Source organism: Leptonychotes weddellii, chromosome 6 (assembly GCF_054177405.1).
Source record: "Leptonychotes weddellii isolate Sample4059 chromosome 6, ASM5417740v2, whole genome shotgun sequence".
In the NCBI taxonomy this organism is placed as follows: domain Eukaryota; kingdom Metazoa; phylum Chordata; class Mammalia; order Carnivora; family Phocidae; genus Leptonychotes; species Leptonychotes weddellii.
In genome coordinates, this window is record NC_138374.1 from 119,664,610 (window position 1) to 119,690,988 (window position 26,379).

A 26,379-nucleotide genomic window follows, 5' to 3' on the forward strand; every position below is an offset into this window, starting at 1 on the left:
GCTGAGTGAAATTAGTCAATCAGAGAAAGACATGTATCATATGACCTCACTGATATGAGGAATTCTTAATCTCAGGAAACAAACTGAGGGTTGCTGGAGTGGTGGGGGCGTGGGAGGGATTGTGTGCCTGGGTGATAGACATTGGGGAGGGTATGTGCTATGGTGAGCTCTGTGAATTGTGTAAGACTGTTGAATCACAGACCTGTACCTCTGAAACAAATAATACATTATATGTTTAAAAAAAAAAAAAAAGAAGAAGAAGAAGATAGCAGGAGGGGAAGAATGAAGGGGGGGACATTGGATGGGGAGACAAACCATGAGAGACTATGGACTCTGAGAAACAAACTGAGGGTTCTAGAGGGGAGGGTGGTGGGGGGATGAGTTGGCCTCATGGTGGGTATTAAGGAGGGCACGTTCTGCATGGAGCACTGGGTATTTTGTGCAAACAATGAATCATGGAACACTACATCAAAAACTAATGATGTAAGGTATGGTGATTAACATAACCTAATAATAAAAAAAATAAAATAAATAAAAACCTACCTTTTGGTGCAATATAAGGTGAAAGTGGAAGCATATAAACGTTCTTCCCCAAATCTTTATTTCAAATCAGAACTAATTTCACTTACTGTTTTCATGAGACATATGAATGCAAATGTATTCATAAAGATCCTTAAATATTAATCAAGAGCACTTAAGCATTTGGTTGTTCCAACTGATCCTCATTTGATAGGAAATTTAATTTTTTGAAAAGGTTATTGTATTACAACTCAATTATTTCCTAGGATATAGTTGTATTAATGTTCTTAATTTTGAATCACCATTGTATTAAATGACAACAATACAATTAATGTATATTTGAGTGAAAGCTTCTAGCTTTTAAAATAAAATATTTCTTTCAAGAGACCCTTATAGGGTTATTTAAACTCATAAAGTGAGTACTTATTTTAGAGGGAAGAAGAAAAAAATAAAATTTCTGAAATGTTGCTCCATTATCTAGAATATCCATTCACCTCCCGAGGATACTTCAGGATTCTATTAGATAAAGCCAGTTATTAGATGTCTTCTGATATTTTATCTTCTATTCCAATACTTAGCTCTTACAAGAAATATCATAACACAAAATGTATTTTATTGTCAGTGGAAATTTAAAAGGAACTGTGGACATGACATTGAATTCCAATATTTTATTTAACTAGTCTAGGAGAAGAATTTTCAAGTCGCAAGGGTAAAAAAAGGAAAAAAAATGAAATTAAATAAAGGATTACATAGCAACTTTTCTTGATAAGAGAAAAATGCAAAACATAGGCAACTAAACCTTTGGAAATTGTTTTCACAGAAATAATGACAAAAAATTGAAAAAACTTGTTTACATAAGGTTGCTTGGGGCAGGTGTGTGCTTGGTCTGATGCTTTAAAAAGTTTGTTTTTATCATTCAAACCAGGCGTTTCCAAACTGTTTCTGTAAAGGACCAGAGAGCAAATAGTTTTTGCTGTGCAGGCCATATGGTCTCTGTTGCAACTACACAACTCCTCCTTTACAGCTCAAGAGCAGCCGCCAAAAATAAGCAAACAAGTGGGCGTGGCTGTGTGTCAGTAAAACTCAACTTAAAAAAAAAGGAAGCAGGCTGATTTCGTCTATAGACTGTAGTTCGCTGACCCCTGATTTACACAATACATTAAAAAAAAAAAATCCAATAGGGGTTTTTTTTCTCCAGTTTGAAACAAAATCTCTCTACCACAGCATTATACTTCTTAATGATAAACAAGGTCCAACGATACATAATTTGAGAGAGATTATTTTATATGATCCTTCTTATCACCACACCCGTGGTCATTCTAAGATAACACAAAGCAAGTTCTGTGACCTGCCTTTCCAAGGAAAAGTTAGCAGTCACTATCACTTAGTTTAAGACTTTGTCTATGCTATGGCACTGGAAATTTCCAACCACCTGATTGGGTTTCTTCAGCATCCAAATGATAAATGCAATATTTCATTTTTTTGTATGAGTATATTGCCATCTTCTAGATATATAAAAAAACATATTTCATATATATATATACACACATACATATATATATGCATATATATATATAGACAAGATTCTATTCAAAATATTTAACAACAATCAACCAAAAGGCCCTGGGTGCCAGAGCAGAGTCCTAGAGTCTTCCTGTTGTACCAGCTGTTAACTCTTTAGTTTCCTGATCATAGGGAGGTCCAGGAGACCCTGTGGGAGGGTTGGGAATGGACAGGGTTTGTGGGGGGGTGGGGACATGCATGGGACTCAGGAGAGCAGATATTCGTTAGTATTTCACTATGATAAATGCATGCCAACTGCACATTACTTGCAAATTTGATTATTTTGAGCTGCCAATGGGCAATGGTGCTAATAAAATACATCTCACAGAACCACAGATCTCTCCAAATTGGAGCCATGTTTGAATATTCAACTCCTACCTCTAATCAGTCACAGGTCTTATCATTTCTTCAGTTTGTTGCACATAGTGGCTCACTGTTTATATTAGTTTTAGCTTCCCAATTGGATTGTAATGTACTTGAGGGCAGGTACACCCACAGTGCTTAAATCACTGCCAGGCAAATGAACTTCAAAACTTTGGGTCAATTGATAAAAAAAAAAAGAGAGAGAGAGAGAGCTATATTATAAATATATACTTATCTCCTTGGTAATTTACAAGGAATCTCACAGTTATTAGCTGTCTGTATTTTTATCTTCATTGACATTATTTTATTCAAAAATACAGCTATATAGCTAAGGCCAAAAAATATTTTTCATGAAAATAAAGAATTCCAGTTTTATTTTTATTTTAAGTAAATTATTTATCTCAACAAATAGTAACAATTCCTCAAGATCGCTTCACCCCATTTGATCTTTTAATTTCCATTACTGTACACCTTAACTAAAATGGTTCCACCAGGGAGAAAAAAGTCTTGCATGGCATATTTTTAAATGCAATAAAGGACTTCTGATTTCAGCTCCAACATGAAAAGTTTGGAGACCATCACTTCTGTCTTTACAGTAAGAAAAAAAGCTAAACAAACTGCAGATCAATGACTTCTCTTAAATCAATTGCAGAAATGAGGTCACAGGGAAATGATCATCCTGAAATCTGATGAGACAGGCAAATGTAGAGAATAACAATCAACATCAGCTTACCTGGAGCAAAAGCCACTGGAGCCATAGGGTGATAGGAACACGTAATTGGTAATTTTGACCAATTGCTGGAGGCAGAGTGTGGATTAGCTTTACAAGGGAGAAACTTATAGGGGCCCAGTGTTTTGTGAGTTTTACTTCCAGGAACTCCACAGGTTCTCACAGTGAAAATCTGAGGGGAAAAGCCATATTATTTCAGGCAGGGGCAGGGGAAAGTAACCATTTTTAAATCCAGAACATTCTCTATAGTAAAGGTTTGCCATTCAAGAGAAACTACTTTATCAGAGCCTTATCTATCTGAGAGCCTTATTTTCCTTTTACCTAAAGGGAGAAAAAAAAAAAAAAGGCCAAGAAACCCCTATGAAGGCCACAGCTCAGGGACTCAGGTGCACTAAAAGATTGTGATTTAATCATAAGATTACAAAACATTCCCCCTCCTACCCACCTTATCACCACAACAGCAGGGCTCCAGGATAATAATAGCAAATTTCAACTGATCGGGCTACAGGACAGACTCTACCTGAGAAGGAGTTCTTAGGGAAACCCAAAGACATGAGAGGAGGAAAATCACAGGACACTATCAGAAACTACAGCTATAGAAAACTTTAAACATACTCCAGCTCCTAGCCAGATTAACATAAAACTCCATGTAAGAGTCCTGTTTACCTCAGTTTCTGTTACCTGACACATCAAGTGTGGCTTTCATCAAAAAATTACAAGACATGTTAAAAGTCTAGAAAAAAATAAACAGTCTGAAGAGACAAAACAAGCATCAGAACAAGATTTAAATATGGCACAGATTTAGAATAATCAGCAATATAACTTCCCATGATTAATATGTTAAGGATCTAATGGAAAAAAGTAAACAACATGCAAGAACAGATGGGGGATGTAGCTGAGAGATGGAACCTCTAAGAAAGAATCCAAAACAAATGCTAGCAGTCACAAACGCTGTACCAGAAATGAAGAATGTCTTTGATGGGCTCATCAGCAAATTGGATGTGGCCAAGGAAAGAATAAGTGAACTTGAAGATATGTCTATAGAAACCTCTGTTGTGTAATAGAAACTTCTTATTCAGTTCCAGTAGAACTGAAACACAAAAAGAATTTTTTTTAAAAAGAATAGAATATTCAAATAGTGTAGGACAATTACAGAAGTTATAACATATGTGTAATGGGAACACCATAAGGAAAAGAAAGAGAAAATGGATCAGAAGAAATATTTAAAGTAATAATGGCTGGTATTTTTCCAAAATTAATGACAGACACCAAACTACAGAACCAGGAGTTTAGAGAATAGCAAGCAGGATAAAAGACAAAAATTCTACATGTAGGCATATAATATTCAAACTGCAGAAAACCAAAGCAAAGAGAAAATCTTGAAAGAAGCCAGTAAAACAAAACTCCTTATCTATGAAGGTATACAAATAGGAGTTACATCAGACTTCTCCTTAGAAATCATGCGAGCAAGAAATAAATAGAATGAGATATTTAAAGTGGTAAAAGAAGAAAACCACCAAACTAGAATTTTATCAGCAAAAGTGAATTATAATATAAATCAAAACCACAATGAGATATCACCTCACAACAATTAGAATGGCTATCATCAAAAAGACAAGAAATAACGAGCATTGGTGAGGATGTGGAGAAAAGAGAACCCTCATACACTGGGAATGTAAATTGGTGCAGCCATTACAGAAATCAGTGTGGAGGTTCCTCCAAAAATTAAAAATAGAACTACAATATGATCCAGCAATTCCACTTTCCAAAGAAAACAAAAACACTAACTCAAAAAGATATATGTCCTCCCACGTTCATTGCAGCATTATTTACAATAGTCAAAATATATACAATGCTTTATTAATCAGCCATTAAAAAAAAAAGAAATCTTGCCATTTGCAACAACATGAATGGAGCTTAAGGGCATTATGTTAAGTGAAATGAGTCAGAGAGAGAAAGACAAACACCATATGATCATACCTATATGTGGATTAAAAAAACAAGTTCATAGATACAGAGAACAGATTGGTGCTTGCTGAGGTGGGAGGTGAAGGGTGTACAACATGGGTGAAGGTGATCAAAGGGTATAAACTTCCAATTATAAAATAAGTAAATAATGAGAATATAATGTACAGCATGACAACTACAGTTAATAATACTGCATTGCATATTTACAAGTTTCTAAGAGACTAAAATCTTAAAAGTTTTCATCATTAGAAAAAAAAAAATCTGTTAACCAAGTATGGTGATGGATGTTAGCTAGGGGAAAAAAAGTGAATGATAATTAGACTATATCAGAAAAACAAAAACTGAACTTGTTGCCAGTAGACCTATTAAAGAAATATTAGAAGAAATTTTTTCAGAGAAAAAGTAAAGGCTATAGGTCAGAAACTCAAATCTACATAAAGAAAGGAAGAGTTTTAGAGAAGGAATAAATGAAGATTGCTTTCAAGTTTCAGAAATTATGAATAAAACTGCTATAAACATCCATGTGCAGATTTTTGTGTGAAAATGCTTTTGACTTCTCTGGGTAAATAACAAGGAGCACGATTGCTGGATTGTGGATAAGGGTATGTTTAGTTTTGTAAGAAACCATATACTCTTTCCCAAAGTGGCTGTACTATTTGGCACCCCCACCAGTATGTTAGGCTCCAGGAAAAGAGCTTCTCTTGACAGCAAGATTTATTAAGAAGAAAATAATGCATGTTTCAAATGATTACTTTCCCCCTCCCTCTGAAGCAGAATAGGGTTTTTCTCCAATCTTCACTGAAAGAACCTGGTCTGGCTCCTAGAGATAAAATTTACAAAAATGTGGGGCTTTTCTAAGACTGGATTTTTTAATTCTCAGACTTGTCCACACTGAGACTCCAGGAATTCATCACAGTTCAGAGTTTCCTACTCCAACACTGGTTCCCATGGAAGTTTCTGCTCATGGGTTTATGCTTCAATAACTGTGACTCTCTTTACCTACCTGTCTGCCTCTCCAATCCGGGGGGCAGTGGTTTGCCCTGTGACCTCAATTCTCTGATAGATACAAGAAGAGATGTTGATTTTTCAGGTTATTCAGACTTGTACTTGTGAGGATAGAGTGATGACTTCCGAACTCCTTACACACCAGACCAGAAACCAGTATCAAAGAAAAACAGTGCTGGACACTTGTTCAAGGCAGCAGGAGAGACTGTATTCAGACTATTGCAGGAGAGGAGACTCCAGCAGAAACTGAGTTCAACTCTAAGGCAAAGGTGACTGAGAGAACCAAAAAAGGGACCGACTATAGGGCAGCGAAAAGCGGGGAACAAAAGAGGGCTTGAGGGTCAAGGGGTAAATGGAAAATTACAGAAGGAGGGGAAGTGGAGAATTACTGAAAATGGTTTGGCAAAGTGCGTTGGGACAACGAACGCTTTGTGGTTTGGCAGGATTGTGTTTTCTTGAGCAAAACTCAGCATGCGAGCTGGCATCACCATGAGGAACACAGTCTAGCGCAGGTGGAAGCCAGGCTAAAATTTGGTCAGATTTCTTACCACAGTGTTGGGCCAAGTCCTTTGTTCCATGGAAGGGTTCATAGTTCACACCAGTCATCCCTTCTTTTACATACTTGACCAAAACCTAAAACTATTCAGTGTGCTCAACTGGCACATTCAATAAAACTTTATAAGCCTCAAGAAAATTAACTTTTAAAGTATTATAGCCTAGGGGCACCTGTGTGGCTCACTCGGGGTTAAGCGTCTGCCTTCGGCTGAGGTCATGATCTCTGGGTCCTGGGATGGAGCCCCTGCAGCAGGCTCCCTGTTCAGTGGGGAGTCTGCTCCTCTCTCTTTCTCCCTCGGTCCCTACCCTCCCACTCAGGTTCCCCCTCTCTCTCTCAAATAAATAAAATCTTAAAAAAAAGAAAAAAGTACTATAGCCTAATGGATCTGTTAAATAGCAACCAGACATGTATGTAACTTATGAGTTTTATCTAGACTATCCTTTCCAGATTGTTGTGTATCTACCAATACTTTACCCTTTGTAATAGTTCTTTTTGCCTTTCTACTGGTTTCCTTTTTAAGAGTTAAATTAAACTTTGGTGTATAGTGGCAAAACTCTGTGTTTGAGAAATTTGTTTTAACAAGTATCTAATCTTTTCATATCTATTCCACCAATGATTTGAAGACCTATCTCGGTTTTAACTCAACTGTCTTCAGAAGAGAAAGAGAAACCAATTTTTCTTCAAAACGTTTCAAAAAATTTTAGTGTTTTATCTTGGCTTTGTTAATATGAATGACTCATAAATATTATATATTGACTGGTCCAGAAAGATTTAACTCTTGATAAATAATATTTCTTCTCAAAGCAACTAAGAGAATAATATGAATATAATCTAAATTAAAGACAGGAAGTTCATGGTTCATTCAGTTTGCCAGTACGTGTCTACAGTACTTCGTTGAAAAACACAGGGCCAATGGGCGGCTGGGTGGCTCAGTCAGTTAAGCATGTACCTTCGGCTCAGGTCATGACCCCAGGGTCTGGGATTGAGCCCCATATCAGGCTCTCTGTTCAGCGGGGAGTCTGCGTCTCCCTCTCCCCCAGGCTTATGCTCTCTCTCAATCTCCCTCTCTCTCTCTCTCAAATAAATAAATAAAATCTTTAAAAAAAGAAAAGAAAAGAAAAGCCACAAGGCCAGATGCATTCAGGAAGTCAGAATTTTTTGGATTTTAGAAAAGTAATATGGCATATACACTATTTATTATGTAACTCCCACAGCAGAGTCTAGAAAAGAACCACAGAATGAAATTAATTTTGTTGCAAAATATGTGAATATTCACACAAAGTGTGGTAAATAAAAACATATATAATCTTAATATTGGTTCAGGCCAGGTTTTATATCCAAATGCATTCTGGTGCCAAACTTATTTTAAAAACTTTCATTTTACAGAGAATTTTAGATTTCAGAATTGCATATGAGGGATTGTGAATTTTTACTGCCATGTGCTTTTTCCTTACTAAATTGAAGTCTTTCAACATGAATTGAAACCAGTGTGAAACTGATGCAGACAAACAGGATTTAGGCTGTTACGCCTAATAACTTGTAAGAAGACAGACTTAGAACATCTTTTCCCTCAAAATTAATTGTGATTGGTAAATGTGTCTAATACTTGATAGCGTCATTCCCTTTGGGAGATAATGTGGTGTACTGACACATACTGAATTTTTTATTATTAGACTTTCTTCAAGGGAAATACTTTGTTTTAGTCTCTGTTGCAATTGTCTGCATGCTCGTGTGTGACAACATCTGGTTCCTGGGCTCCCCGAAGCATGCGGTCTGTCAAGTTCCTTCTTGGCAAGCTCCCTCCTGGGCTGATATTTTGACAAGCGTCTAATATGCTGTAGCTCTCAAAATCCATTTTTTATTTGGTGAAGGAGTTAGAGTGACCACAGGTTTTATGTGTCCCCTCGGCCCCTCCCCCCACGCATTCCTTTTGGAGGTTTCCTGTGACAGGCAGTTTGAGGTGTATTGTGTGAAGAGACAGCTCTCCTCTCAGCTCCTCAAATGCTACTTTAAAATTGGTTTGAATGTACTTTCTCTTCAGTTTTTCTTCCAATAAAAGACTTCCTTCTCAATCAAGCCTTATCCATGCATTTATCATTGTCAGGAAAGATTAATGGCAATATTATCATCCAGAGGAATATTAAAACTCAATGTTTTAATACTTACCGATTCATGTTCTATTATTCTTCATGGAAGATTTAAGACTGTCAATGAGAATCAGCAGTAAAATTCTGCCTTGGTTCAAATTCTGGATTTTCTCATTAATAGATGACCTTGAACAAGCTATATTACTGCTCTGTGTTCTTAGTGTTTCCTGTATGTCATAGGCTGGGTGTGAGGATTAAATTAATTAATGCTTATAAAGTACTCAGAATAGAGCCTGCATATAGTAAGCACTCAATAAATGTTTATTATTATTATTATTAAAATGTATCTGGAACTGCCAAGAAAGCTCTATTCTGTACATAAAGCATTAAAAAAACATATAAAATATACTAATAAAAAACACATCTCAGAACATATAACCTCTGAACAGCAACTCTCTGACTCCATTTTTCCTACAGTATTATAAATTCATATGTGATTCCAGTAGTGATGGAAGTCATAAATTACTCCTCTGTGCATATACCCAATGCTCAGCAATTTTTTCCTGAATCTAAAATAGAATGACGCAAAAGATAATTCTGCCTCTGTCCCTGAAATGGCCTTCTCTTTTGTAGCTTCAAGGTTAATCTTAACCATCCTTTTAGACCAAAGCTGACATATCTCCTAAGAAGCTTTCATAGATTCTCTTTCCTACCCTTAATGTGTATCTCTATGACTATTCTTCTATATTGTTTAATAATTCTCTATATTTCTCTCTCTTCTCCAGCTTCCTAAGAGCAAGGAGCGCTTTATTCATCTTTGTCTTCTTAATGATTCTTATAATGCTCAGTACAGCACTCCAAGATGGGATAAGGGATACAGGATGAGTTCATCAAGGAACTAACTGAATGAGTGAGTGAAGCAAACCAAGGTTATGTCAAGGCAAAATATTGACAATTTCTCACCATATTGGTCTCATTTCACATGCATTGCATATCTCACTTGAAAATGTTTTGAAATAACCGAAAGAGCATTTAGAATTCAAGTACTTGTGCCTGATCAGCAACAAATTAGTTCAAACTGCCTCATTTTACCTATCTTTAAATTCCACTGAAATCTTCCTTTTCTCAAAGAAGAGTATTTTATAAAACAAGTTAATTAGAAAAATACCTTTTCCCCAATGCAGCAACAAATATTTTGGCAAACATTACAGCAAACAAATATTACAGGAAAGGCATCTAGAAATTTCATTAAGAAATTCCAAGAAGCTGGTGCCTGGGGGCTCAGTCGGTTAAGCATCTGCCTTTGGCTCAGGTTATGATCCCAGGGTCCTGGGATCGAGCCCCATGAGCGGGAAGCTTTTCCTTCTCCCTCTGCCTGCCTCTCTCTCTCTCTGTCAAATAAATAAAATCTTTTTTTTTTTAAAGAAATTTCAAGAAGCCAGAATAATAGGGAAGCATGGCACCTACCTATTTTTGGCTAAAAATTGACTAATTATGGAATATTCCTTTACCTTAATCTGAACTTTTCACTTTTAGTGGTCTAACAAATTCTTAATCAGCTACAACCTTATCCCCCACTCTAGCTCTAATTCCATTTGGCCATTTCTCCCAATACTCCTTGTCTTAATTGCTAAATTCTCATAGAAGAGTGGTTTACAACTTTGGCTGTACATCTAGAATCAACTGCGAGCCTAAAAACCAACTGCTGCTGGGACCAACTCCCCAGAGATTTTTGGTATCAAGTAGCCCATGATGAGGCTGGTCCATCAGGAATTTTAAAAATTCCTCAGGTGATTCTAATGCATAGCATTGCTAATGCAGAGTTGAGAACCACTGCCCTAGATCATGCTTCATGTATATCAGGCCTGTTTATCTCAATCAAATCCTTAACAAGAACCCAGGGCCTCCACCTAATTGCACATTTCATCTTGAAGAGCCCTGATGCCAGGGTCGATTTGGGCATTTGGGGTAGGAGAACTTTACGAGGACACTGTTCTTCGCATTTTAATAATGAGTTAGTGCTACTTGCTCTCTAAAATTACCACTCTGTCCTTATTATTTACATTGAAATTTTGTGTAAGAATTATAGGTCTTTGCCCTAGTATGCTCTCAAGCTTGACTGAATGAAGCTCCTTAATCCATATCAACAGATTTCTGCCCCACAACAAACCCTGGTACTATTGCTGTCCTTATGCTTGGAAACATCACATGGCAAGTGGAACTTGTCTTGTGTCTGGTTGAGGTCTGGCCCTGGTTCCTAGGTCCCCAACCTGAATTATGAGACTTAGTAATTGGGCTTCTGTTTTGTTCCCTTCTAAATGAGTCTTGAGTGCAAGGAGCCCAGCACTCCTAGCAGCTGGACTTTCTCTTAGAACCACCACTCTCTAGGTGAATGCCATGAAACCAAGCACCTGCCAACACGGACCTTTATGGGCTGTCTGGATGGACAATACTCAATGGCTGGACCAATGTTCTCAACCTTTAAATAAGAGGCACACACCCACACTGTCTCCTTTTTGGATCCACATTTGAAAATACATCTTCATGTATTTTCACGATAAAACAACATGATAAAAAAAGATTGATCCCCTGATGACTATGCACATCACACTGTTTCATGAGAGAGACATGAAATTCCATCTTTTCAAGGCACTGTTAATTTGGGTCTCTGTTTCAGGCAGTCAAAATGACAATTTAACAAATACAACTGATCATTAAAAAATATCAATTTCATGGTACATTCATATAGCATATTTCAATTTTTCATCTATTTCTCTGTGTCTCATTTGATGTTCACAACTTCATCCAGTTGCTAGAACAGATATTACTATTCTGATTTTATAGATGGGGAAATCAAGTCTTACAGAGTCTTTGAGACACTCAAAAGATTAGATGGCTAGAAAGCCACACACCTGGAATGACCACTTAGAGCTCTCGGACTCATACTGTAATGCTCTTTCCACTGGGCTGCCCTACAGTGAACCCTGGGAGTGAACCCTGGATCACAAGCATGAAAACAGCAGATTTCACACTCGATTAGGCCTTCTGTAAATGAAAACAATAAGTGTTTGACTTTCCATGTGAATCATATTTAAGACTGGAGAACATGAGGGCAAAGATCACGTTTTCCATAACTCATATCTTCCTTGGCACCCAGTACTCTGCCCAGTGGGTCCCATTAGTGAAAGGAAACAGGAAATAGTATAGAGAGATCTCAGGGCCAGCCAGGGTAAAGACCAGAAGCGATGTGTCACAGACTTTTTAAAAAAAGCACAATACGAATGAAAAATAGATTAAATACAACACATGCCATAAAATTAAGCCACAACCAGCAGCGGAACTTAAAGATGAGGCAAATTAGAATTCTGTTCAATGACGGTGCTATGCTAAAGGAGTAAAATCACCAATACCTAAAACAAAGGTTATAGCTGTCCTTAAATTTAACTACTTTCTTTTCCCATACACAATGTACTATAATTTAAAAGGAGAAAGGAAAGAGAAAAGATTAATCATAATTAAATGACTCTAGGAATCTTTGCAACACGTATCACTTCTTATTAACCTGATTTTTAGTGAGGCACCATATGTAGTTCGATCCTGTGAAAACAAAGTCCTTGTTTCAACAATTGAGGTAGTGAAAAGTGGTAGCACCACGTCCTACTTAAGCTTCTCAGCCTGTATCCAAATCCATGCTCAGGGATAAATCAATGGCTGAGGTTCTGCTCATTCTGCTTTAGCCCCTGATGCTAAGACTGCCAATAAAGTAGCTATTGCAGTAGTTATTTAGGGATGAAGGCACTGGCCTATAAGAAATGGAATTAAGAACAATTCATTTTACACAATATCCAGCCATCAAGTGATATAATGCAATCTCTATCAAGCCATGACAGAAGCGAAAAATGCTTGAATTCCCGTAGGAATAGAAATCTACTCCCTACCCATCTACGTATTTTTAAATGTGAACATTTTTTAATTGGAATATTGCAAATTAGCACATTTAAAACCACTTTAGGGAGAATATGTAAGTATGTATTCTGCAATCTTAAGATTACAGTAATCAGTTTTTTGTAAAAATTACAGGCAAATCATTATACTTTGTTTTAGATGACTTTCTAAAATCATTACTTTTTAAAATTCAAATTTCTGAACTCAAGCCATGATAACTCATGCACTTCCACAAATGACTTCCAAATTAGTAAAATCAGAATGTCTTAATGATGAATTAAATACCAATTTCCACATTAAATATCTCAGAAATACTGGAGGTACGCCTGACACGTATCAGTAACTAAGTTGTGGCAATGCTCCTAAAAGCTTCAGGATCCATCAGTTTGTCATCTTCACTGCCAATACCTTAGTCCAAGCTACCACCACCTCAGTACTTGAATGACTGCAAGAGATTCTCCATTTCTCTCCACATCTACTCTTGCCTTCCTTCCACTTCATTCTACCACGAAAGCCACAATGTTCTTTTTAAAACTAATCAACAGAAATCCATATATATACTATGTTCACCAAAAGACATGTACAAGATTATTCCTTGCATCATTATTTGTAATAGCATCAAACCATACACAACCCAAATGTCCATGACAGTAGGAAGGGTACACTAGAATTCTACATGGCAAAGAAAGTAGAATGAGTTATATCCAGGCACAGCAATATGGAGGAATCTCAGAAACATGATGTTGAATGAAGTAAATCAGACACAAAGAAGCACATATAATTCTACATACTTAAAGTTCAAAATTAGGCAAAACCAATTTGTTTTCTCCAGCTTTACTGAAGTATAACTGACAAATAAAATTATATATATTTAAAGTATACAATATGACTATTTGATATACATATACTTTGTGAAATGATTATCATGATCAGGTCAATTAACACACCTTTTACCTCACAGAGTTAGTGCACGCGCACGTGTGTATGTGTGTGTGTTGTATGTGTGTAGTAGAATGTTTAAGTTCTACTCTCTAAGCAAATGTCAAGTATACAATACAGTATTGTTAACTATAGTCACCATGCTGTACTTTAGATCCCCAGAACTTATTCACCTTAGAATTGAAGGCTTGTACTCTTTGATCAGCATCTCCCCAACTCTCCCATCCCTAAGCCCCTGGTAACCACCATTCTACTCTATGAGCTTGACTATTTTTTTTTTAAGATTCCACATATAAGTTAGATCATACAGCATTCATCTTTCTCTGATTTATTTCACTAGCATAATGCCCTCAAGGTCTGTCCATGTTGTCACAAATGGCAGGATTTCCATATATATCACATTTTCTTTACCCATTCATCTGTTGACAGACACTTGGATTGTTTCCATTATCTTGGCTATTTTGAATAATGCTGCAAAAATCATGGTAGTGCATGTATCTCTTCGATACCCTGTTTTCATTTCCTTTGGGTACATATCCAGGAGTGAAACTGCTGGATCACCTGGTAGTTCTATTTTTAATTTCTTGAGGAACCTCCATACTGTTTTCCATAGTGTCTAAACCAATTTGCATTCTCATAAGCAGTACACAGGGTTTCTTTTAACCCACATCCTTGCCAACACTTGTAATCCCTTATCTTTTTGGTAAAAGCCATCCTAACAGGTGTGAGGTGATAGTTCATTGTGGTATAGAGTTGCATTTGTCTGATGATGAGTGATGTTGAGCACATTTTCATGTACCTTTTGACCATCTGCCTGTCTTCTTTGGAAAAAAAGTGTCTATTTAGGTCGTTGAGGCAAAACCAATTTTGGGTGTTGGAAGTCAAGATACTGTAAGCCTGGGGATAGATAATGACTGGAAGAGGGATTTCTAGGGTGCTAGGACCTCTTGATTTGGGTACTAGTTTCATGAGAGTGTTCACTTTGTAAAAATTCGTTAAACTACATGCTTATTATTTGCACTCTTTTCTCTACATATTATACTTCAACAAAAAAATCTACTTTAAAAAACCCACGAATCTATCATGCCGTCCTCCTATTTAACATCAGTCTTGGGACTAAAAGTCAGCACCTCTGCCACACTACAACGTTACAACTGGACCTTGACAGTGCGGCTCCAGCTTCAGAAGAACTGCTCTCCTTTTCTGCGTGTTTTCAATTTCCTCAAAAGCACAGTGAACCTTCCCACCTCGGGGTCAGTTCATATGCTAGTTCCTCTACCTGGAGGTCTCTTTACCTGCTCTTTGCCTGGTTAACTACCACCCCTCTTTCAGATCTCAGCTTAAACTGACTTTCGTAGGAAAGTTTCCCTGACCCCTAGCCTAGGTCACCTCCTTCCCTTATGTCTTCTTGCCTCTTCTTCTCAGCACTTGTAACATTCGTGACCTGCTTCACCAATCTCAGATCTAAACACGGTTTTTTTTTCCCCTCGCTCTCTCTCCAATTGGCTGCCCAAGAACCCAACAGCACCACAAGGAAGGATGTCCACCATCTCCTTCTTGAGGTTTCCCCTACATGGTCCAGGCACTCTGGAATCTAATCCAGTCCATAAGGCGTTTGCTTCCAAGTTCAGAGCACACCGGAGTCTGTGTATCCCATCACAGCGTCAACAGAGGACTGGGTGCAAACAGTTGGCCGCCTCACTGTGTGGCTCCAGTGTCTGGCAGATGGCAGCGGCGCCCCAGGCGTGGTCCTGCTTTCCCAGCACAGCCCTCATTCTCCAGACCAATACACTGGGCTGGAGCCTCAGGTCTGTACTCGTCTTCCCCACATTCTGTTAAACCCCTGTGTGTGGCAGCTCACAACTCAAACTCAGCCTGGCCCAAATGGTGTTCTTCTGTTTGTCTGTTTAAGATTGACCTTTATTTATTTTTTATTAGAGAAGGCACTCTTTTTCTCTTTTTTTTTAACCAAGGCACTTTTTAAAAAAGTTTTTATTTTAATACCAACAGCATTTTTCACAGAACCAGAACAAACAATTCTAAAATTTGTACGGAACCACAAAAGACCCCCAAGAGCCAAAGCAACCTTGAAAAAGAAGCAAAGCTAGAGACATCACAATTCCAGACTTCAAGTTATATTACAAAGCTGTAGTGATCAAGACAGTATGGTACTGGTATAAAAATAGACATATTAATCAACAGAATAGAATAGAAAACCCAGAAATAAACCCACAACTATATGGCCCCTTAATCTTTGACAAAGCAGGAAAGAATATCCAATGGGAAAAAAACAGTCTCTTCGACAAATGGTGCTAGGAAACCTGGCAGCGACATGCAAAAGGATGAAACTGGTCCACTTTCTTATACCACACACAAAAATAAATTCAAAATGGATTAAAGGCCTAAATGTGAGAACGGCAACCATAAAAATCCTAGAAGAGAGCACAAACAGTCACTTCTTTGACATTAACCGTAGCAACTTCTTTCTAGATATGTCTCATGCGGCAAGGGAAACACAAGCAAAAATAAACTATTGGGACTTCATCAAAATAAAAAGCTTCTGCACAGCAAAGGAAACAACCAACAAAACTAAAAGGCAACCTACGGATGGGAAAAGATATTTGCATGATATATTCAGTAAGCTTGCCCTTTAAATGCCAGGAGATTTCACATGAAAATTTGGAGTGACAGCTTCTCTTGAAAATTTGAAGCTCTTCCAACAATGGGCCCATATTCCAAAATGGCAACCTGGGCTGAACCTGAGCAGCAGCTGTTTCCTTTAACATGGCATTCACCCTCCTGTGTGCCACAGTCCCTGCTATTCCCTGCTGCCTCCCTAACTTGAGGCCACACGTCAGTTGGCATTTATCAGTGTGGATGCACTAGTTTTTCTTTTGAAGAGTTTAGAGAAAAATGAAATATTTGAAATATTTGTTTACATATGTTTGCCTCAGATGTGGGGGAATGAAAGGTAGACCAAGCATTCTTGTGTTTCAAGAAAAATGGGAAAAACCTATTTATTTCAACCTGTGAAAATATTCCTATATATTGATTATACAAAAAAGTGTGTCTCTATCAAAAGAAGACAACTTAAGATGCCATCATGACACAATCACAGAAACAAAGCAAGCACTGTGACCAATTAACCTAAAAGGCTTGATGAAAACTTAATGCACTTAAAAGAAGACTAAAATTTCAACTCACTTTGTTTTTTTAATACAAATAAGCTAGAAAAAAATAAATAAATAAGCTAGAGGATATGAGGCACATCAAATATTAAATCATCTAATTGCCAAGGCATCAATACCTTTAATGGATTATTAATATATTTTTTGAATGTGCCTAATGACTACAGCAGAGATTATGTATTCTGAAGGGGAACAAATTTCTGTAATTGTAAATCTTCCCAGAAACACTGTTGCTCAACATGCTGAAGATATAGTGAGAACCTAAAGATCGAGCTGTAGGAGATGACGTGTGCTCTGTTCTCAGATCTCCTCTGCGTGGCTTCTCTGAACTCATCACATCCACAAAGGAAGCAGTTTGCAAGCAATCTGCCTCCTCTACCAAAAAAAAAAGGCCTTATTCTAAACCCAAGGTGAAGGTTGCCCATTCATTTTACAGTTACATAACTATTAGGCCTCTGAAGATCCGCTCAAAGCTGACTTTGTGTCCCTGCCTAGAAGAGGCACTGACACTTTCCATGGACTTTAAAATAAAACAGATGCCATTGTCATAATTGTAATTAAATGATTATCTGTGACATTAGTTGTTTAATACATATCTGGCCTATCACACTGAATGTTGTGTAAGGGTCAAAATCATTTCTATTTGTTCACCACTGTATCTCCAGGGTTCAATAAATATCCTGGGATAAAACAGGCTTATTATAGGCTATTCAGGTGGCTAGACAGAGGCAAGATCAAAGGGATGGTTCAAATCTTATATTTCTGATGTTCTATACTGTAAGCTGTCCACACCGCCTCAAGATTCTTGAAATTAAGGCTACCTCAGCCAACCAGCCATCTGGGCCCCAAGCAGACCGTTATAAATGGGCCAGCTGCCAGCAGGTAAGGTCTTGGAGGACACACTACAGACTCCACCAGCTGCCTCAGAGGACTAGCGGTTCTTCCACTGCGAAGCTGACCTGCCTCTGTACGGTAGACAGCCTCCATAATGGCTCCCAAGAAACCCTGCCTCCTGAACCCACCCTCGGGAGTCGTCCTCCACACATTTTACCAGAATTAGTCTGTGTGACCAATAGCATAGGTCACTCTCAAGGTTAGTTATAAAAAGACTGTGACTTCCACTTTGGGCACTCACTCTCCTTCCTTCTCAGACTGCTTACTCTGGGGGAAGCAAGGTGCCGTGTTGTGAGCAGTCCTATGGGGAGGTTTACACGGTGAGGAACTAAAGCTTCCCTCAACAGCCATAAAAGAACAGAGACTTGCTGATCCTGATATGAGTCAGCTTGGAAGCAGATTCTCTAGCCTTGAGATGTCAGCAGCCTATACTGACAACTTGTCAGGAACCTCAAGAGAGATGCTGAGCCAGAGCCACCCAGCCAGGCCACTCCTGGCTGTCTGGCTTCATGAACCCCGTGAGATAATAACTGTTTGTTGTGTTAAGCTGCCAAGTTTCGGGATAGTTTGTGACACATTGCTAGATAAATAGTACACTCAGAGAACGAATTTCAAGCACAGCTCTATCAAAGTTGTAATTCTACATTAACACCTAACCCAGTAATTCTCACTGATACTATTATCTAATATTTCTTGTAATTTTTTTATATTTCCCAAAAGTCTTAACCTTTTCACTGGAATAGAATATTATAGAACTTTTTTGATGCCTCTAAAACAGCACAATGCCAAGCGCATGGTAAGCAATCAAAGCAATCAAATAAATATATAATACTTGCTGAATTAATTTTTTAAAGGATGTTTCAATAGAGTATATTATTGCATATTTACTCACCTTAATGCTGTTAGAAAAATTATTCAAGGTACTATGAACTAAGTTACAAATAATAAAACACACAAAGAATATACTTCTCCCTGAAGGACTGATTCTAAACACCATTCAAATAATTTAACACAAGGGACATTTTCATTAAATAAGACCTCTGACAAAGATCTCTGATCTCTATAACTTTGATTTCTCTTTCTTGTAGCCAAAGTTGACAGGGAACCATGGTAGGAGAGGAGAAGCATGAGCATGAAATAAAAAGGTACAGATGAAATAATTTTACAATTAACATGAAATAGTGATATGATGTTGAAGTATATAGAAATGTAAAAAGAAATATCTAGAGCAAAATCTCTCAAGAAATCTCAAATACCTTGCTTAAAGTATCTTAACACAAAAGAGTAATAAACAAAATGAAAACTTTTCTGTTGAGACCCACTAGCTAAGTACGCTTTTCCAAAGAAATTCCTATCTTCAAAGTTTTGTTTCTTGAATGATATTTCTATGAAGATTGTTTTAAAATAGGTAATATGCCATTTAAACGAGGCCACCAAATAAAAACTTTTAACATTTACAAAGCAAAGATTTATTAAAATTCTTCAATATCCTATGATATACAGCTGATTTCTCTGTCAATTGCTGTCAGTTTGATGTAGCAACGATAGATTTGTCAGATGACTGTTTGTCTTTGGGTCATAGATGTAGACAGCTCTTTAATAATTTCCATCATGAGATGAAGATTCCATGTGAACAAGATGATTTAATTTTACATTAGATCTGTGACATTGCCTGATTCAGATTATTAAATCTAAATCTCATGAGTCTTATTATGCCATAAAGTTAGAAAATATTCAAAAATAGGATGGGGGAGGGGGTGTCACGAGGATACAGAAGATAGCTTGAAGGGAATCCCACAGAACAAATGTGGGACAGTAATGAATTTGTAAGCCATTAAAAAATAGGAATCCATGAGTCTGAACTGATAATAAACAGATTAGAATACAAATAGGTGAATGGGAGAAGGGAGGGCACTTGTTTCAGCACTCAGGTGGCTAAGCGCCAACTGGTCGACATGGAGGACAGAGGGTTCAAGTTGCAGAGCTACCATTTCTCTATCATCACTGGAAAGCGGGAAAAACTAGTTCAGGCAAGAAATGTCAATGGAAGCTGAACCAAGAAGGAAATTTTGGATGAGAAGCAGTATATCTGCACAATCTTAATGCATCTCCCCACAAGTTGCTTATTAAGTATGCAAGGAAAAGGCAGTAAATATATAGTGAAGAAACTGGATGGCCCTTTGACCAGCTGATCAGATATCACCACCATAGAGGGGCAAAAGGATATTGTGTGCCCCCAGACATTGTGTGCCCTCAGAATGTCTCAACAAGGCGTGGGGGTATAGCTCAGGGGTAGAGCATTTGACTGCAGAATGTCTCAACATCACTTAAGTAGGATTACTACAAGGAATACCACCTGAGGATAGTCATGAGGAAATATCCGACAAACCCAAAATGAGAAGTATCTTATTTAAAAGAAGGAGATTGTATTCTTTAAATATGGCAGTGTCAAGAAAAACTGGGGAATGCCTCCAGAATGGAGAAGATTAAAGAGTCATGCCAATTAAATTGATATGTAATCCTAGACTGGATCCTGTACTGGAAGGGGGAAATGGTATTAAAAAGGACATTATTGGGTCAATTGACAAAAGTAGAACATAGATGGTAGAGTAGATAAAAGTACTGTATCAATATTAAATTTATTTACATTGATAACTGTATTGTGTTTATATAAGAAAATATCCCCCTTCTTAACCAATACACACTAAGTACTAGGACAATGATACATGCGATTTACTCTCAAATGACAGGAAAATGTGTGTGTGTGTGTGTGTCTGTGTGTGTGTGTGTGTGTGCGTTGAGAGATGGGGGAGAGAGAGGGACAGAGAAAAAGCAAATGTTATAGCATTTAAATGTTAACAATGTTAAGCTATCTTAAGATTATGTAAAACTGGGTAGAAGATATTTGGATTTTTTAGTGCCTTTGTTACACCTTTTCTGTAAATTTGAAATTACTTCCAGATAAAAATTTTAGAACACCAAAACTTCATTCAAAATCCAAACATATAGAAAAAGGGATTAATGTAGCAAAAACTTAAATATTAAAAAATGCACATTTTTAGGATGCAAACTTCTCTAGGCCCTATGCACAACTGGTGTTAATATAAAGTAAGTCCTGAGAACACCAGCCTTCATGTATGATTTCAGCAACAATAATTTTGATATGTGGAGCCTCTTTGTTTTATGAGCTCCAGGATTATTCCAATACTGTACAGGCATTCCAGATTCACAAACTTCAAAGCTCGGCATGAGCTTGAGTATTCTGGCATTACATACAGCCTTTGATCCTATAACAATAGTACTTAACCCCAAACTATCTGAAGTGCCATCATACAATGCAGACGCCTCCTCTGGTATATCTTCTCTAAATGCTCTTTTCATGCTGCCAGTTCACAAAAAGAATGTGGCCACAACTAACCCCTTCTGTTCCTGTGACTATATTTATCCTGCATATAAATTAGATCTGGACATTGAGGAACCTGTGGGTCTCCTTATTTCTTTCCAGTGTTTTACTCTTCCTGTTTAGTCAGGCACAGCCTCTCCTCACAAATCTGTCCTTAGGTTGACATTAGCTTCAAAACTCAATGGCTTCATTCATACTCTACCTGTAAACCAACTGCAATCACAGTTTTTTTTTTTCATTCACTCCTCCCACACTACATCTAACTGTTCAATTTGGAAGTATTTTCAATTCTGTAAGTCTAAATCTTTTTCAAATCTGTCCCGCCTGTCTCTCTCCACCACTACCACTATCTGAGTTCAGAACTTATGATCTCACCTTTCTACTTCCAGGGGCAAACAACTCCAGTCCATCCTCCAACTAGACTGTTGCCAGTGTGCTTCTTAAAATGAGTGTGCTGATATTTGCACACTCATGTTCATAGCAGCACTATAATAGCCAAGAGGTGGAAGCAACACAAATATCCATGGACAGATGAATAAACAAAATACATACAACAGAATATGACTCACCCTTAAAAAGAAAGGAAATCCTGTCACATACTTACTATGTAGATGAACCTTGAGGCCATTATGTTAAGTGAAATAAGCCAGTTACAGAAAGACAAATACTGTATGATTCTACCTATATGAAGTATCAAAAGTAGTCAAACTCATAGAAACAGCAAGTAAAATGGTAGTTACGGAGGGTTGTGGGGAGGGGGAAAAGAGGAGATGTTGCTTAATGGATATAGTTTCAGATTTGTAAGGTGAAAAAGTTCTAGAGTTCTGTTTCACAACAATGTGAATATACTTACTACTACTGAACTCTATACTTCAAAAATGGTTGAGATGGTAAATTTTATGTTATATGGTTTTTACCCCAATTTTTTTTTAAAGATTTTTTATTTATTTATTGACAGAGAGAGAGACAGTGAGAGAGGGAACACAAGCAGGGGCAGTGGGAGAGGGAGAAGCAGGCTTTCTGCTGAGCAGAGAGCCTGATGTGGGACTTGATCCCAGGACCCTGGGATCATGACCTGAGCTGAAGGCAGACGCTTAACAACTGAGCCACCCAGGCGCCCCTTACCCCAATTTTTAAAAAACTAAGCATGCCACTCTTAAAATTCCTCAGCAGTTTTCTATCACCTTTGGACAATGTCTAAAGCCCTTTAACATTTCAAGCATTGGCTTGCATGATCTGGCCATTGTCTGCTTTTCATTCTCAATCAGTTCAAACTACTTGGTTATATCAGATACAAGTAATTCCCTCAATTCACCATTTTCTCTCATTCCTTCTTGTCTTTGCACATGAACTGTCTGGAACAGTCTTCTCCATTCTCATCCACCTTCCAGATTAGTTAAGGCATCATTTTCCTCTTGTATTCCTCTCTGAGACCCCTAGATTGAGGTAGGACCCACCTACCCTCTTCTCTCATCTCACCCCATATGTATTTCAACTTAGCACTCTACCACAATATAATCATGGGATTCATTGCCTGTCTCTCCAAGTGGTGATGATTTAAAAAAAAAAAACAACACAGATTTGCTATTTCTGTATCTTTAGCCCTCACACAGTGCCTTGTGATAGCAGGTCAGTAAGTGCTTGTTGAATGAATAAATGAATTCCTAATCAAACTGATTCTTAAAAAAAATAGTCTTTTTTCTTTTTAAACACCCTAACATTTAAATATTTGTCAATAACATAAAACACTTTTTAAACAAACACTCAGTGTCATTCAGTAAATAAATGCCTTGTAGGTATTTTCATCAAATCAATATTCATTCTGCCTTTTTTAAGGAGATTTAGCACATCCTCCACTGGATAAAGACTAGTGGAAATGACAAGGTGATCTGCTCTCTTTTAGCCAAGGTGTGCACACATGACCCAAGCTAGGTCAATTTATGTTTTTATTTACAGAATCTGAATGCTGAGCAAGAATGACAAAAGAACTGACAATAGCTATGCCTAAAATAGGCATCCATCAGCTACTCTTCTGAGATCCTCATTATATCAGTTATGTTTTGCCACCATATTATGTAACCAACTCTAAAACCCAGTTCCTTGAAAGAATAAGCATTATTTGGCTCATAAATCTGCTGATCAGTGACTAAGTGGTTCTTCTTGTCATGGCTGAGCTTGTCCACATGTCTGGCAGGGAGGTTGTTGTTAAGTGTGAGGATGGGACACTGGGCTATGAAACTCTCATTCCCAGTAGGTTAGCCTGGCATGTTCTCGTGGTAATGACAGAATAGTAAGAGCAAACAAACATTATTGTGCAAACACTTTTCAAGCTTCTGGTTATGTCACATTTACTAACATCCCATTGACTGAAACAAGTCCCAAAACTGAGCCCAGAGTCAAGGAATAGGGCAAAAAGCCCCATCCATAGTGGAAGAATATTGCAAAGTTACATACTGGAAAGTTAGATGACAAAGAGTACAGATACAAGAAAAGATGAAGAATCCCAGCCATTAAATGCAATCTATCTGTTACATACACCAACCCAAAGCCACTCAAGCTCTTCTACTTCTTCTCTGTTTTCATTCTAGTTCGTTACCCTTCCCCTCAATCCTGGGAGCTTTCCCATGCCCCTCCAGGCCTTTTCTCAGTCTTAAGTTAATTAAAATTGATTTTGGTTGCTTACCACCAAAGAACACTAGTGTAAGCTTTCTTGAAGTTCAATATAAATATGCTTATGATATATGCAGTTGTCATCTTTATTTCCTTAAATTTCCTATAAAAGGAGTAAGAAACTATTATTTTCAGAACTGTGGGCCTCTATTTGTTGGGTTTTATTTGACTTGTTTAAATTCAAAATTGGGCTTTTGCACATTTCAATGTTATATAGACTCAGCAATTTAGCAAACTTAATGAGCTTCTGATATAATCGTAGTAGTGATACTTAATACTCTTATTTTCTCCATCATTATTTTTATGATTTATCTTACAAAACTAATAAAAATACAAAATTACTTCACTTGTTTATTTGTTTAGCTCTTATTATTTGCCTTCCTCACTAGAGATAAGCTTAGTGAAAACAAGTCATTGTCCATTTTGTTCACTCTATTTTCAGCATCTAGAACAGTGTCTGGCATACAGAGAACCTTCATAAATATTTGTTCAATTGACTTAATTCGGTATATTTAGCAGTCAGTTTTTTAAAACAGTCATTTTTAAGCAGATTTACCAACTATTACAATGTTTATTTTCACTTTCTAACTCAACTATAAATCAAAATTTTATTCTTGCCACCGTATAGGGAATTTGGAGGGAAAAAAAATAAACAGCTTCCTTGTAGTTACCATAATTACTAATGGACTGTGGGCTCTGAACTCTAAAAGATTAAGGAGATATGCTGATTAAGAGTAGATATAAAGGAAAGCACAGAATAGGTAATGAGACTGTAGAACTTTATTCAGAAGGCAAAAAATAATAAAATACAAATTCTAAAGTTGAGTATATTTGCTTTACCAAGAGTTTGCTTTTGTTTGTTTTTTGTTTTTTTTCTTTTAATGACAGCCTCTTGATAAAACTAGAAAACAAAGCTAAGACATCTGTCTTAGAGTCTAAAAATGGCTACAAATTCTTTTGTTCCCCTACACATACCCTTAGCAGTATGACTTCACAGCTCCTCCCATATTTCTAGGGGCACCTCGGTGGCTCAGTTGGTTAAGGTGTCTGAGTTCAGCTCAGGTCATGATTTCAGGGTCATGGGATTGAGCCCCACATCAGGCTCTGTGCTTAGTGGGGAGTCTGCTTGTCCCTCTCCCTCTGCCCCTCCCCCCGCTTGTGCTTTCTCTCTTTCTCTCAAATAAATAAATAAATAATCTTTTTAAAAAATGAAATATGGACTCTGAGAAACAAACTGAGGGTTCTAGAGGGGAGAGGGGTGGGGGGATGGGTTAGCCTGGTGATGGGTATTAAAGAGGGCACATACTGCATGGAGCACTGGGTGTTATATACAAACAATGAATCATGGAACACTACATCAAAAACTAATGATGTAATGTATGGTGATTAACATAACATAATAATAATAATAAAAAGAAATATGGTCTATATCTTTATACTTTGAATCTGTGTTTGGCTGTGTAGTTGTTTTAGCCAATGACACATCAACACACATGATGTAAGCAGATGTGTGAAAAATGCTTGTTCATTAGGGCTCTCTCACTTTCATGGTTTTTTCTGAACCCTGAGACTACCATGTAAAGAAGCATCTGATAGTCTATGGGATGATGAGACACTGCATGAAACAGAGATAAGTTGTCCTAGCTGAGTCCCATCCAGACCAAGCTTCTAACCAATGGAGATCCTACAGAAGTTTTTAACCAGGACTAAGTAGTCAAACAATGGCCAGTCATGAGAATGATGCATTCATAGACTACCCAGCTCTGGTCAAGCCAGCCCAGGCCAGAAGAACTGCCCAGCCAACTAAAGGAACCATGAAAAATAATAAATGTTTATTGTTTTTACCATTAAGTTTTTCTGTGGTTTGTTATATACCAAAGCTACTTTTCCTCTGAAATAGTGGTTGTTGACAATGAGAGCTAAAATTGTCACCAATATTGAGGCAGTGAAAAATCTTTTAAGATGAAATTATAAATAACTAGAAAAGTATAGTAATAAATTGAAGTGGGTTTTATAAGATGACTCTTTAAAGTTTAGTTTTAAATTCAAGGGCTTTGATTTCTTTAAGGGACTAATCAAAATACCCTTTTTTTAAAAAAGATTAACTATATCTTTGTGAAAAAAATCTGTTGCATATAAATGACCAATATTATTGATAATTTCACTAGCTGATTGATAACTTCCATATTTTTAAACTGATACGGTTTTGTGATAATAAGCAGGAGCTGTTTTGTCAAGTAACTAAGAAATCAGATTCTTTGCTTAGAAATGGTTCTAAAAGAGTGGCATGATTAAGCAAAGGACTTAATTTTTTCCATTGCCCTATTTGGCAGGCTAATTAATAAATTTAAAGTAATTTTCCAATGTTTCAGTATGGAATAAGAGTGTGACCACGTAGAATGTAAGCTGATACAAGCCACTCATAATACTTTCTGGGCTTTTCAGTAAAAGAACATTCTTCTCTCATTTATAGCCCAGAAGAGATTGTATCATATGCCCCTCTTATCATAGCCTAGGAGACTTCAGATAAGCTCCTATTATCCACACTG

At 37.2% G+C, this 26,379-nt stretch overlaps 1 protein-coding gene across 1 annotated transcript in view; it reads right to left on the minus strand.

Annotated features, from left to right (window-relative positions):
• CDC73 (cell division cycle 73) overlaps positions 1 to 26,379 on the minus strand; it is a 239,475-nt gene that overhangs the window by 78,920 nt on the left and 134,176 nt on the right. The gene's annotated exons all lie outside the window — the stretch shown is intronic.